This window comes from Oncorhynchus gorbuscha, linkage group LG05 (genome assembly GCF_021184085.1).
Source record: "Oncorhynchus gorbuscha isolate QuinsamMale2020 ecotype Even-year linkage group LG05, OgorEven_v1.0, whole genome shotgun sequence".
Classification (NCBI taxonomy): Eukaryota; Metazoa; Chordata; class Actinopteri; order Salmoniformes; family Salmonidae; genus Oncorhynchus; species Oncorhynchus gorbuscha.
Genome location: NC_060177.1, coordinates 50,781,798 through 50,797,776, shown reverse-complemented (window position 1 = coordinate 50,797,776; position 15,979 = coordinate 50,781,798). Strand labels below are relative to the sequence as shown.

At 42.2% G+C, this 15,979-nt stretch overlaps 1 pseudogene; it reads right to left on the bottom strand.

Annotated features, from left to right (window-relative positions):
- Nucleotides 1-14,364: 14,364 nt before the first annotated feature.
- Nucleotides 14,365-15,165, bottom strand: LOC124034888 (annotated as a pseudogene).
- Between the last annotated feature and the right edge of the window lie 814 nt (nucleotides 15,166-15,979).

Sequence of the window (15,979 nt, the reverse complement as noted above, 5' to 3'; positions counted from 1 at the left end):
ACACGAATGGTTCAAAAATAAATCACATAGACACCTTGAGACATGATTTAAAACATCTGTAGATACATTGGTAGATAAATCATTGCATTTATTGGTTTGGCACAATAGCTCATGCTTATCACATTAGCCTACGTTAGCTCAACCATCCCACGGGGGACCCACCGATACTGTAGAGTAATCATGTAACAATTAACTCATTATGATACACCACAGAAGAGGTTATTTAAAGAGTTACCATTTCCCGAATTAAACTCTATAAGATATATATATATTTCATCGATAAACAGTCATCTTTTTAATCATTACCTCTCGTCATATCATCATTTGGAACAGTCATAACCGCATGCATCTGCATAAACCCAGCCTTACTCATGATTCAGTACTACACAAAATGGTTTAATTATTTATTTACTAGCTAACTAAATAATAAAAGGATAACATACACACTTATTACACGGGACAAAGGTCCCTAGCAGACTTTTAAAATATGGTTGCTTTTTACACATGGCATTGAGAGGGAGGGAGAAAGAGAGAGAGAGATATGTAAAAAAGGCACACTTATCATGAATACATTCAAGACCTATTCTCACATTAATCATATAGTTTGCACACGAACTGCCACCCGTTTGGACTAAGAAATCATTAATGCTGACACCGGGATTAAACTGAGGAATAGACAGATATAGGGGAGACAATATAAGTGAGGTGAGTCTAATGAAGCACTGATGTGTGTAACAAAGGTGACAGGTGTGCGTAATGATGGGCCACCTGGTGCCTTCTAGTGCCCTTCAGGGGAGGCACCCGGCATCCAACCTGGATGAGCATGACAGGCCGGCCAATGCATGGGGGCCCGATGAGCCGGCTGAGGTATGACGTGGGATGGGAGTCTGCCAAGTCAATTGAGGCAAGAAAACCTCTCGAGCCAGCTAAGGCTTGTGCCGAATGGCCAAGAGGAGAAGACTGAGGGACACCTGAGGGAGGCAAAATCTGAAACCTTTTGTCGTCTTCACCCCTTTGTATACTGAGCTCCAGTTGCGAGCTTTGTTGCTTGGTTGGGTTGTCACGCTGTAGAGCATGACTGTTCTGGAATTCCTCCAGATGGTACCTAAGGGTGGTATTTTGCTGCATAGCAGAGTCCACTTGGGCGCTCCAAGTACTTTTTTTAGACATGTGAGTGCTGCACTGGCTCTGTTCGGTTTCAAACTTATCTGTCATGGTTTGCAAGGGTGTTGAGTGTGGAGCGAGACATTCAGTGATGAGATTTCCTTCGCTTGCCTAGAGACACATTTTTCCATCTTCATCACCTGGGTTCTCATCGTCCATTTGGTCAGCGACTTCAATGAGTTCTCCTGTCTTGTCATCCAACTTAGTCATTGTGTTAACTAATTCACTAATGAACGTCTTTGGTCTGGAGCATTTTGACGAGAACATTATTGCGTTGAGCATTGTTCTTCAAAACTGCAGTCATGTTATCAAGTTTCTTGCCCCTGTTTGTAGATAACTCATCACATTTATCTAGTTTTGCAAGGGCTTCATCGTATTTAGTTTTGGATAAATCAAGTTTTAAATAAATAAGACCTACACCACTTTTTAAATTACATTATTCAACACTAGTGAGACTCGCCTACAGGACATCTAAAAATATTTTTTTCAATGACTTGACTCTCCGCCAATAATTACATTTAGAGGATTGGAGGATTCTAAATTAATATCTAAAGGCATTTTTTATTAGGGCAAATCTGATCTGTGAGAATATTTAAGGGGATCTTATATCATTTTTATGAATTAATAATAATAATAATAATAGCTTTGTTTAAAAAAGAACGATATTTTGGCTATTATTGAACATGGGATGAGACATTCGTACTAATTTGTAAATAAAGCCAGTTTGTTATTTATAATGATTTATTTCTTATTTTAGAGGGAGAGTTACCAAAAGCCCACCGCTGCCTCATGGGTCGTCCGGTCGCAGCTGGCACAGGTATCGAACCAGCATATGTAGCAACGCAATTTGCACTGCAATGCAGTGTCTTGGACCGCTGTGCCACTTTGCTGTATGCTAGCCACTCAATCACCCAGCTTTATGTAGGTGCCGAGGCTAAATGACCGCGCCACCAACTTGATTATTTAGCAGACATCACTTGCATATATTCAGTCAACACATATATATCTTAAAAATATAATGGAATATAATTGAACATTTTCATTTATCTTAGAATAAAAACCTTGGTGTAACATGTTTTAGTAAGTAATACTGACGAGTAGTAACTAAAGCATACGTGTAGTTTTCCCTGGTGTGAGCATGCAGGACAGAGGAATAGCAATTCTTACACTATTGTTCTAAATTCAGTCACCTTCATCCTCATGATTCAGTTAATTGAAATTCAGTTTTGAAGTAATGCACAAATATCAGTTTCTGTTTGGTTTATTTCGCCCAGTCATTGTCAGTTAGAGACACATTAGCGACTTCGGGCCCAAAAGCATAATCAGTGCTCTAACTTCACCTTGCGCTGGTCTGGCGTGATGAAGCAGTGACACAGGGTATCGTACTAAACTACAAATTACCTCTAAATCTCAAAAGTTTTAGTTGAGCAACCACTATAGTATATGTCATGCTTCATGTTTTGAGTGGACCCCAGGAAGAGTACCAAATATCAAATACTCTGCGGCCCAACTCATCCCAAACCATCTCAATTGATTTGAGGCCGGGTGATTGTGGAGGCCAAGTCATCTGATGCAGCTCTCCGTCACTCTCCTTTATGGTCAAATAGCCCTTGTCATTGTCCTGTTGAAAAAAAGATAGTTCCACTTAGCGCAAACCAGATGGGATGGCGTATCCCTGCAGAATGCTGTGGTAGCCATGCTTGTTATTAAGTGTGCCTTGCATTCTAAATAAATCACAGACAGTGTCACCAGCAAAGCACCCCCACACCATATACAGTATATACAGGACCAGTCAAAAGTTTGTACACACCTATTCATTCAAGGGTTTTTCTTTATCTTTACTATTTTCTACATTGTAGAATAATAGTGAAGACATCTAAACTATGAAATAACACATAAGGAATCATGTAGTAAACAAAAAGTGTTGTTATAGATTTTAGATTCTTCATAGTAGCCACCCTTTGCCTTGATGACAGCTTTGCACACCCCAAAAACCCTCTGCTCCCGACTCCGCACCCACCACTCCTAGTTACGTGACACCATATGCTGAGGACTTGTTGGCTGTTTTTCCTTCACTCTACGTTCCAACTCATCCCAAACCATCTCAATTGGGTTAAGAAGGAAAGAAATTCCACAAATGTGACTGACCTCCTTGAATCAGTCTTATGAAGTACAATTTGCGTTTGATGAAAGCAGAGATACAGTGCTACAAAATTTAATACCATATACTGCATTTGAGGAACAATGGGAAAGTAATTCTTTAATTTGTTTTATTTATTTCACCTTTATTTAACCAGGTAGGCTAGTTGAGAACAAGTTCTCATTTACAACTGCGACCTGGCCAAGATAAAGCATAGCAGTGTGAACAGACAACAACACAGAGTTACACATGGAGTAAACAATAAACAAGTCAATAACACAGTAGAAAAAAAAGAAAAGTCTATATTCTGTACATTGTGTGCAAAAGGCATGAGGAGGTAGACGAATAATTACAATTTAGCAGATTAACACTGGAGTGATAAATGATCAGGCGGTCATGTGCAGGTAGAGATACTGGTGTGCAAAAAAGCAGAAAAGTAAATAAATAAAAACAGTATGGGGATGAGGTAGGTCAATTGGGTGGGCTATTTACCGATAGACTATGCACAGCTGCAGCGATCGGTTAGCTGCTCAGATAGCAGATGTTTGAAGTTGGTGAGGGAGATAAAAGTCTCCAACTTCAGCAATTTTTGCAATTCGTTCCAGTCACAGGCAGCAGAGAACTGGAAGGAAAGGCGGCCAAATGAGGTGTTGGCTTTAGGGATGATCAGTGAGATACACCTGCTGGAGCGCGTGCTACGGGGGGTGTTGCCATCGTGACCAGTGAATTGAGATAAGGCGGAGCTTTACCTAGCATGGACTTGTAGATGACCTGGAGCCAGTGGGTCTGGCGACGAATATGTAGCGACGGAAGCCGGTTGAAGGCACAGCGGATGGAATATTCATTGGCAGACCAACCGTGGTGGTGCGGCGGGGGGCCGTGTCGACAGAGAATCCAAGCCAGATGGATATTGTAGAATTTAGTTTGCTAGCCGGGAGATGCGCCTGGCTCACGGCTAATTGGTGCTAGCTTCGTGGTAGTAGCCACTATAGCGAATCGGTAGCAGCGGTGAACCTGTGCCAAGGTCCAGAGTTTACAGCAAGGATCTGGTGGAGTATTGGGCTCTAGCCGTGTATGAGTGGGGTTCGGGTGAACAGCTGTGTAGGCCGGGAGGTGGGCCTCAGGGATAGCTTCGGTACTGGATGACACGGTGAGTGCAAGCTAGCTGTGAGCTAGCTAGCTGCAAGCTGTTTTTCAGGCTAGCTGTAAGCTAGCTGTGAAGATCAGAAGTAGTGGTCCAGGGATTACGGCAGGAATCCGGCTTTGTTGTGGAGAGACAGTCCGATACTGGTAGACTGGCGAGTAATATCCAGGCTAAGAACAGGGCTGGTATCTGTGCAGAAGGTAAAAGTGGCTAACAGTGGCTAAAAGAAGCTAGCAGTGGCTAACAATGACTAAATACCTTGTAGCTAATTAGCTGGTTAGCTTCGGGAGGTTCTTGAATGTGTTCTAAAGTTGAAAATTTTTAAAATAATAGCGTTACCGTATCACATTGGGTGAGGCAGGTTACCGGAAGGTATAATCGAATTAAAAATCGAAAAGAGATAAAGAAATAAAGTTGAAATATATATACAAAAAATACGAAAAATACAAAAGTACATGAGATACGAACAAAACATCTTCACTGCTACGCCATCTTGGATCAAAAAAGTTGTAACCTCACTTTTGAGAAAATGTCATTTGAATGTTTTGGTACCAACTAGAGTGCTCTTCTTTGTCTACACCCATTCATTATCATTCACACCCTCTTAAGCTTTAGCCCAACCCTCTTTAAGGTTTTATCCGAGCGTTCTGTATTAACAACAGCAGTCAAGCACCCAAGCTAACTGGCTAATTTCTCAGCTACTTCCAGACAAAACTGAGAGAACAGCTCACTGATCAATACTCGCCCTAGCAGAGCTGGTTAGGCTGTTTTTAAGTTGTTCAGAGCGTTGGTGACTGCAACTGTGCTGCCACACTGGACGATCTGGCAGATCAGTACGGTTGATCCAAGCGTTCTGACCTCACAACGGCAGTCAAGCATCCAAGCTAACTAGCTAACTATGTCTAGCATGCTAGTTACTTCCAGACACAAATGAGAGAACACCCCACTCTGACCATTTTACCTGTAGCGGGATCATTTCCGTCTGCAACCGCTGAATAGCATAGCGCAACAGTCAAATAATATTACTAGAAAATATTCATATTCATGAATCACAAGTGCAATATTTTGAAACACAGCTTAGCCTTTTGTTAATCACCCTGTCATCTAAGATTTTGAAATTATGCTTTACAGCGAAAGCAATCCAAGTGTTTGTGTAAGTTTATCGATAGCCTAGCATAGCATTATGTACACTTAGCATCAGGAAGGTTGGTCACGAAAAACAGAAAAGCAATCAAATTAACCGTTTACCTTTGATGATCTTCGGATGTTTTCACTCACAAGACTCCAAGTTACACAGCAAATGTTCCTTTTGTTCCATAAAGATTATTTTTATACCCAAAATACCGACGTTTGATTGTCGCGTTATGTCCAGAAATCCACAGGAAAGAGCGGTCACGATAACGCAGACGGAAATTTCAAATAGTCTTCATAATGTCCACAGAAACATATCAAACATTTATTATAATCATTCCTCAGGTAGGTTTTAAAATATATATTCGATAATATATCATCCGAGTGTGTAGCTTTTTCCATAACAGCGGGAGGAACAATGGCCATTTTACTCACTTGCGCACCAACTCACTCAGAGCCCCCATCTATCCACTTACGCAATGTGATCCTTCACGCTCATTTTTCAAAATGAAAACCTGAAACTATGTCTAAAGACTGTTGACACCTTAGGGAAGCCACAGAAAAAGGAATCTGGTTGATATCCCTTTAAATGAAGGACAGGCACACATAGGAACAAAGAAGTTTCAAAATAAGAGGCATTTCCTGATTGGATTATCATCAGGCTTTCGCCTGCAACATCAGTCCTGTTATACTCACAGACAATATGTTTACAGTGTTTTCTATCCTAATCTGTCAATTATGTGCATATTCTAGCATCTGGTCATGAGAAATAGGCCGTTTACTTTGGGAACGTTATTTTTCCAAACATAAAAATAGTGCCCCCTAGCTTCAAGAGGTTAAGCTGCCATGTCATCCAGTGCGTTGGTGACTGCAACTATGCTGCTGGAAACAATTTAATTTTGATGTTTAGTGACACCGGCCATATTCAATGGGTGTTGAGCGTTCATAAATTATTCTGTGCTCTGGCACACTCAGACGAGAGTCCTCTGAAATCGGAGTATATGGCCTTACTGAATTTATGAACGCACCCAAGATGGTTACTTGCATAGTGAAGTATTTTGTTAAGACATGTAGCAAGCTAGCTAGAACCTTAATGCCAAGTCATGATGTTAATACCCTGCATGAATCTGCAGGTAGCTAACCAACCAGGTTCAATGTCAGCTAGCCAACATTAGGCTATAACTAGCCAAGCAAATGGCTTTGAGATATGAATAATAAGATCATACACGTAACGTTAGTGTGCTGCCATCCTGTTAGAAGATAACAGATTATTTTATTACAATGGGTAAATTGGATTTTCATTGTGTTCAATGGTGTTATTTGCCCCCTAGTGGCGCTTTCTGGTACTTAGAAAGTCAACGCAAACGGGAAGTTCAGAATTTGTTTTGCACGCAAAGAAGCAGCTACAAGCAACGCTACGGTGCTGGTCTTTCAATGTAGTTATTTCTTGTCACGCTTCAGCCTTGGAAAAATATTTGTTTGTAAGTTCGATTCAAGCATTTAGCTAATGATGATAATCTTGTTATTGATAGAGTTTCTTACATATCAATGTTGGTTGCATTTACTCACAAATTGCGATGCCTTTTGTGTATGTCGTTAGCTGTATTACTTTGCTCATGCGTCATGCAAACGAATTGTAAAATATACAATACTGTAGTTTTGTTACTGTTTCTAGTGTAATATGCTTTGTTATTCTACATAGATGGTTATACATTATTCGAGTAATGAAAGGAGCAATTACCATATGGTTAACAATTAGCTATATGGTTTGGCATCATGCCAGATGCATGGTACCTTAGCACGTGCTTTTTATTTATGCAACTTCAAATGTTTAATGTACAGCTACAGTATGTCGGTGTGAATTGAACACTAAAGTATATTCTTTTCTGTATTTTGCAGTTTCACAACATAAACGTTTCAATATATTCATTCAAGAAAAGTCACGCCTTGGGAGTTTTATTGAAGACTTAGTTGTTAGCTATCTGTCTAGTTTTGCATGGGAACGCAACTCAAGGGCAGAATAGTTAGCTAGCGAGCCAGCCAGCTAACTTTAATTAGCTAGCTAACAGTACACTTTAATTCCAGTAAATATTCACTGTCTTAGGTCAGTTAGGATCACCACTTTATTTTAAGAATGTGAAATGTCAGAATAACAGTAGAGAGAATGATTTATTTCAGTTTTTATTTCTTTCATCACATTCTCAGTGGATCAGAAGTTTACATACACTCAATTAGTATTTGGTAGCATTGCCTTTAAATGATTCAACTTGAGTCAGACGTTTTGGATAGCCTTCCACAAGCTTCCCACAATAAGTTGGGTGCATTTTGGCCCATTCCTCCTGACAGAGCTGGTGTAACTGAATCAGGTTTGTAGGCCTCCTTGCTCACACATACTTTTTCAGTTCTGTTCACATATTTTCTATAGGATTGAGGTAAGGGCTTAGTGATGGCCACCCCAATACCTTGACTTTGTTGTCCTTAAGCCATTTTGCTACAACTTTGGAAGTTCGCTTGGGGTCATTGTCGATTTGGAAGACCCATTTGCGACCAAGCTTTATTAACTTCCTGACTGATGTCTTGAGATGTTGCCTCAATATATCCACAGAATTTTCCTGCCTCATGATGCCATCTATTTTGTGAAGTGCACCAGTCCCTCCTGCAGCAAAGCACCTCCAAAACATGATGCTGTCACCCCCGTGCTTCACGGTTGGGATGGCGTTCTTCGGCTTGCAAGCCTCCCCTTTTTCCTACAAACATAACGATGGTCATTATGGCCAAACAGTTCTATTTTTGTTTCATCAGACCAGAGGATATTTCTCCAAAAAGTACGGTCTTTGTCCCTATGTGCAGTTGCAAACCCTAGTCTGGCTTTTTAATGGCAGTTTTGAAGCAGTGGCTTCTTCCTTGCTGAGCGGCCTTTCAGGTTATGTTGATATAGGTCTCGTTTTACTGTGGATATAGATATTTTTGTACCTGTTTCCTCAGGCATATCTACAAGGTCCTTTGCTGTTGTTCTGGGATTGATTTTCACTTTTTACACCAAAGTATCTGAATTCTCTAGGAGACAGAACGCGGCTCCATCCTGAGCGGTATGACAACTGCGTGGTTCCATGGTGTTTATACTTGTGTACTATTGTTTGTACATTACTTGTGTCATGCACAAAGTAATGTCCTAAATGACTTGCCAAAACTATAGTTTGATAATAAGAAATCTGTGGAGTGGTTGAAAAGCGAGTTAATGACTCCAACCTAAGTGTAGGTAAACATCCCTTACCTACATATGCCACCTTAAATTGGTTTTAATAGTTATGTCGGGTATTAAAGGGTATTAAAGCTATCTATAACCTTAATAACTGGAACTTCGTGAGAGCTAATTCCAATTTTCATATTCAAATTGTGTCTGTAGAATAATCAAGGTGGAAAATGAATTGCCCCCATTATATAGACTGCATTTAGAACTGATTACTTTATGATTGATTGCCAACCAAAATATGTCACACATTACCGTATTTCATAATGGCATTGAGAACATTCATTTTGCTAACAGCCTTATGTCCATATGATAAGGGGGATAATTATGGTCTCTATGTTAGTTTGATGACAAGCAGAATGTCTCCCGCTCTCATTAAAGGGATTGCAATGTCATCCCATTTTCCAGAGGAAATAGTTTTAGAGTGACCAAAAACAGCAACAGTTAGGCTGTATGCTTGGATTAGTGGGGGGCGGGGAGCAATATTACACGTTGATTGCCACAAGTCACATACTGCTGTATTTTCTAATTTGACTGTTCGACAATCGGCATCAACCTGATTCCTGGTTTACGGACGGAGAGCGGAAATGGAGTTTGACAAATTAATCAAATTCAATGTTCACGCCAACATCTATCAGAATATTAAATAACTTATGTATATCTTATAAGCAAACAATGACAATGTTTGCATGTAGCCTGCCTACTTTCCAATATGGGTGTGCTAAGTATGTTATCTAAAGTAGGTACAGTGCCTTCGGAAAGAATTCAGACATTGTGACATTTTACACATTTTGTTACTTTACTGCCTTATTCTAAAATGGATTTTTTTAAACTCAGCAATTTACACACAATACCCCATAATGACAAAGTAAAGGCAGGTTTTTAGAAGTCTTTATCACATTAGTATTCGACCCTTTGCTATGAGACTCGACATTGAGCTCAGGTGCATCCTGTCAGGACCCGGTTACGAACCCGGGTCTCCGGAGTGAGAAACAGTCACTAAACCTACTGAGCCACGAATAGTCAGCAGAACCCAGAAGATGAGGCAGACACAGCAGTACTTGAGACGGTGTATTTAATAAGTAAAAAGTGAAGTTCTTCAGGAAAACATGTAACTCCACAACCTCAAAAGGAATTCCACAAGAACAAAGGTAATCCTCCAAGACAAAAAGGTAAATCCACAAGGTGGAAGGTAAAGCACAAAAAGCCTCAAAAGATACTCAAAAACAAACAAACAAGAACAAAAAACAGAATTCCACAAGAGAGTCCACCGGGATCAACAAGGGTTCACAGAGTACTAAGGCTGGGTGCTAACATACAAACACAGAGCAAAGGACTGAGGCAAACAAAGGGTTTAAATACAATCAGGGGAAACGAGGCACAGGTGCAAATAATAATGGGGATCAAGGGAAAACAAAAGGTCAAAAGGCACAATGGGGGCATCTAGTGACCAAAAACCGGAACAACCCTGGCCAAATCCTGACACATCCTGCTTCCACTGATCATCCTTGAAATGTTTCTACAACTTGATTGGAGTCCACCTGTGGTAAATTCAATTGATTGGACATAATTTGGAAAGGCACACTCCTGTCTATATAATGTCCCAGAGACGACAGTGCATATCAGAGCAAAAACCAAGCCAAGAGGTCAAAGGATTTGTCTGTAGAAATCCAAGACAGGATTGTGTCGAGGCACAGATCTGGGGAAGGGTACCAAAACATGTCTGCAGCTTTGAAGGTCCCCAAGAACACAGGGGCCTCCATCATTCCTGAGTGGAATACTTTTGGAACCATCAAGACTCTTCTTAGAGCTGGCCGCCCAGCATAACTGAGCAATCGGGGAAAATTGATTTCAATCAGGGAGGTGACCAAGAACCTGATGGTCACTCTGACAGAGATCTATAGTTCCTCTGTGGAGATGGGAGAACCTTCCAGAAGGACAACCATCTCTGCAGCACTCCACTCAGGCCGTTATGGTAGAGTGGCCAGACTGAAGCCACTCCTCAGTTAAAGGCACATGACAGCCAGCTTGGATTTAGCCAAAAGGCACATAAAGACACTCAGACCATGAGAAAATATTCCCCGTTCTAATGAAACCAAGATTGAACTTTTTGGCCTGAATGCCAAGCGTTACGTCTGGAGGAAACATAACACCATCCCTATGGATGTGGGGATGTTTTCAGCAGCAGACACTGGGAGACTAGTCAGGGAAAGATGAACGGAGCAAAATATAGAGAGATCCTTGATGAAAACCTGCTCCAGAGTGCTCATGACCTTAGACTGGGGTGAAGGTTCACCTTCCATCAGGACAATGACCCTAAGCACACAGCCAAGACAACTCATGAGTGGCTTCAGGACAAATCTATGAATGTCCTTGAGTGGCCCAGCCAGAGCACGGACTTGAACCTGATCGAACATCTCTGGAGAGACCGGAAAATAGCTGTTAAAACAATTACTAAAAACATTTATATTTTGTCAATATGGGGTATTGTTTGTTGATTACCACACATGCCAGCACCCACACACAACCCACCTGTTATGAATATACAATGCTCAAAAAATAAAGGGAACACTAAAATAACACATCCTAGATCTGAATGAATGAAATATTCTTCTTAAATACTCTCTTCTTTACATAGTTGAATGTGCTGACAACAAAGTCACACAAAAATTATCAATGGAAATCAAATTTATCAACCCATGGAGGTCTGGATTTGGAGTCACACTCAATATTAGTGGAAAACCACACTTCAGGCTGATCCAGCTTTGATGTAATGTCCTTAAAACAAGTCAAAATGAGGCTGAGTAGTGTGTGTGGCCTCCACATGCCTGTATGACCTCCCTACAATGCCTGGGCATGCTCCTGATGAGGGTGGCGGATGGTCTCCTGAGGGATCTCCTCCCAGACCTGGACTAAAGCATCCTCCAACTCCTGGACAGTCTGTGGTGCAACGTGGCGTTGGTGGATGGAGCGAGACATGATGTCCCAGATGTGCTCAATTGGATTCAGGTCTGGGGAACGGGCGGTCCAGTCCATAGCATCAATGCCTTCCTCTTGCAGGAACTGCTGACACACTCCAGCCACATGAGGTCTAGCATTGTCTTCCATTAAGAGGAACCCAGGGCCAACCGCACCAGCATATGGTCTCACAAGGGGTCTGAGGATCTCATCTTGGTACCTAATGGCAGTCAGGTTACCTCTGGTGAGCACATGGAGGGCTGTGCGGCCCCCCAAAGAAATGCCACCCCACACCATGACTGACCCACCGCCAAACCGGTCATGCTGGAGGATGTTGCAGGCAGCAGAACGTTCTCCATGGCGTCTCCAGACTCTGTCACGTCTGTCACATGTACTCAGTGTGAACCTGCTTTCATCTTTGAAGAGCACAGGGCGCCAGTGGCAAATTTGCCAAACTTGGTGTACTCTGGCAAATTCCAAACGTCCTGCTGTAAGCACAACCCCCACCTGTGGACATTGGGCCCTCATACCACCCTCATGGAGTCTGTTTCTGACCATTTGAGCAGACACATGCACATTTGTGGCCTGCTGGAGGTCATTTAGCAGGGCTCGGGCAGTGCTCCTCCTTGCACAAAGGCGGCGGTAGCGGTCCTGCTGCTGGGTTGTTGCCCTCCTACGGCCTCCTCCACGTCTCCTGATGTACTGGCCTGTCTCCTGGTAGCGCCTCCATGCTCTGGACACTACGCTGACAGACACAGCAAACCTTCTTGCCACAGCTCGCATTGATGTTCCATCCTGGATGAGCGACACTACATGAGCCACTTGTGTGGGTTGTAGACTCCGTCTCATGCTACCACTAGAGTGAAAGCGCCGCCAGCATTCAAGTGACCAAAACATCAGCCAGGAAGCATAGGAACTGAGAAGTGGTCTGTGGTCACCACCTGCAGAACCACTCCTTTATTGGGGGTGTCTTGCTTATTGCCTATAATTTCCACCCGTTGTCTATTCCATTTGCACAACAGCATGTGAAATGTACTGTCAATCAGTGTTGCTTCCTAAGTGGACAGTTTGATTTCACAGAAGTGTGATTGACTTGGAGTTACATTGTGTTGTTTAAGTGTTCCCTTTATTTTTTTGAGCAGTGTATATATGTACAAAACCCTTAAGGGACTGAATGGGAACATCACCGATTGTCCTCGGGACATTTCCTGTTTGTTGGGAACCCGTGATTGATGAAGTGTATCTGAAGGGTAAGGTGCATCTATTCTTATTCATGTTGATAAGTTTGCTATTGTCAACTGTCTTATGCAGTGTTAGTAATGTCAATAGTATTTCCCCAATTACGTTTGTCAAAGGTTTAGCTAACTACTTGCCAACATTCATTTATTCTCCATATGTTGCTGTGGTCACTGGCAATACCAAACTAATCCACCTGCAGCACTGCAGAAAACCTTTTCTGGAATGAAGTCCCGAAGGTACTATTGCAGTCAATAGTCTATACTTATTATTGATTTTCTTGTGAACTTCTATAGATGTCGTTATAAATAAACTGAGTGGCCTATTAAATATATTGTTTCTTCCACAGGTTACCAGAAGTTGCAACACTTTCTGATGTCCAACTACTTGATTCATATTTGTTTAGAAATAATATGCCTAATGTAATTTTCTCAGCAAAATGCCCTCATGGACCTGATCATAGGACTGTTGGATATCAAAGCAGAAATAAATAAGCTTTGACTTCAGATGCATTTTATTTAGCCTACATCCCACCAATACATTTCTGTATTTAACTATACTGAAAAACCAAATATCTGAAATAGCAGAAAGATCAGAATACTCCTAATCCAGAGTTTGTGAGTTCAAATCCCAGGTGGGATCATATTGAAAAGTTAGTACAGTGATCATGTGAAATGTAATCATATTTTCATTGATTAAACATTTTTACACTATACTAGCTGGACAGCGTAACACTTACCTTAAACACCCCCCCCCCCCCCATACAATGTCATTACTTTACTTATAATGGTTTGGGACACCTGGGACAATCACGTGACAATACCTCCAAGAACATCCAGGGGAGCTTCAGGGGACCATGACACAATGTCCCAAGAATGTCCAACCGGGAACGAGACACAACCTCCTGGTGACCATGACATCAAACAGAAAAAATAAACACGCTTTGACTTCAGTTCATTTTTGACTACTTACAGATTAATTTTTCATAGCCTGCGTCCCACCAATACACATTTCTGTATTTATATAATAGAAAACAGAAGATCAAAAGATAGCTCTCTCTTCGGGTTAATGACAATAAAAACAGAAAAACATTCATTCACACATGTGCACAGTGTATATACAAATATACAGTAGATTTGTGTATGGTGTCTGGTTAGTGTACATTCCACTCCTTGTACTCTGTGTCATTGCAAAACATCTTTGGCATATGACATGGCGTACAGGTACTGGAATGTTAGCTAATCAGACTGGTACCAAGGCTAGGTGCATGAACATTTTGGGGGAGTCAAGTCCCCTCGTGCCCCCTGGCTGTTGCTGATCATTTAGCATTATCTTAGCTATTTTCTGGTGTGACTAGCAGCGATGGAAAAGGAAGCGAGAAATCCCACTCGTGGCCCACTTCCTTTTTTTCTATTTCAATGAGTTTAGACCAGCCCCAGCTGCTATTGCAGTGGTGTCCATGGGAGAGCCACCCCCTTAAGTCGACCATTACTGACCATGACCAAGGGAGTTGTATGCCAGCGGAGGGATGTTGTTGACCAGTATGAGCTGCAGAGGCTTCCTCTCCCTACTGTACTGGCAGTGTATGTAGCGGAAGAAGACGGCACGGTACGTTGAACAGAGTATACCAGAGGGTTGATGGCTGAGGAGAGGTATCCACATACATGTTCAGCAGCCCTCCCATCACCCCAGCGTCACAGTCCATGGGGTCGCACACCACTGTCAGTACGTTGCTGATGGACACCACATGACCACAAACAGGAAGAAGGCCATGCCCAGGACCTTGGGAGGCCTTCTGCTTGTTGATGATTGACTGCATGGTGCGACACCCATACCGCAGGTCCACCCCTGCCCACCAACCCCTCTTCCTACCCCTCCTGTGTTGTGGCTTAGTGAACGCCTGAAGAAAGGCTTTTCTGAGCAGAGCGAGGCCTGGGGAAAGAAGCTCAGGGTTAGGTTGCCGCTCCACTTGGGCCGGGGCACCAGCTGGTCCAGGCAGAGGGTAGCTTCAGTCTGCAGGGCGCTGATTGTGAAGAAGTAGCTGACCACCATAATGGTGAGGGGGACGAAGAGGCGCAGAAGGAGCACACCATGACAAAAACTGTTGTCCATCAGCAGGCAGCTGCCATGTTTGAACACCATCACGGTTGTATGGAGATACCACCACAGAAACACAGAGAAAATAGAGGTTAGTTTAGTGTGTGTGTGTTCCACTTCCTATGAATTAATCATCTTTGTCAAAAACAGATAGCCTTTCTAGAACAGGCTCGACAACATTCCGCTGAAAAGGCAGCACGTGAATTGTATTTTATTTTTAATATGTAACACATTAACAAGTCCAATACAGCAAATGAAAGATACACATCTTGTTAACTTCTCTAGGGTAGGGGGCAGCATTCTGAATTTTGGATGAAAAGCATGCTCAAATTAAACTGCCTGCTCCTCGGGCCCAGAATATATCATATGCATATAACTGGTAGATTTGGATAGAAAGCACTCTAACGTTTCCAAAACTGTTCAAATGGTGTTTGTGAGTATAACAGAACTGATTTGGCAGGCGAAAACCTGAGAAAAATCCATTCAGGAAGTCGTTTTTTTTGTGGTTTTGTAGTTTTCTATTCAATGCCATTACAGTATCTCATTCTCATCGATGGGGCTGAAGTGGAGCAGGTTGAGAGCTTCAAGTTCCTTTGTGTCCAGATCAACAAACTAAACATTGTCCAAGCACACCAAAACAGTTGTGAAGAGGGCACGACAAATCCTTTTCCCCCACAGGAGACTGAAAAGATTTGGCATGGGTTCTCAGATCCTCAAAACGTTATACAGCTTCACCATCGAGAGCATCCTGACTGGGGGCCAAGCTTCTAACCATCCAGGACCTTTATACCAGGCGATGTCAGAGGAAGGCCGTAAAAATTGTCAAAGACTCCAGCCACCCTAGTCATAGACTTACCTC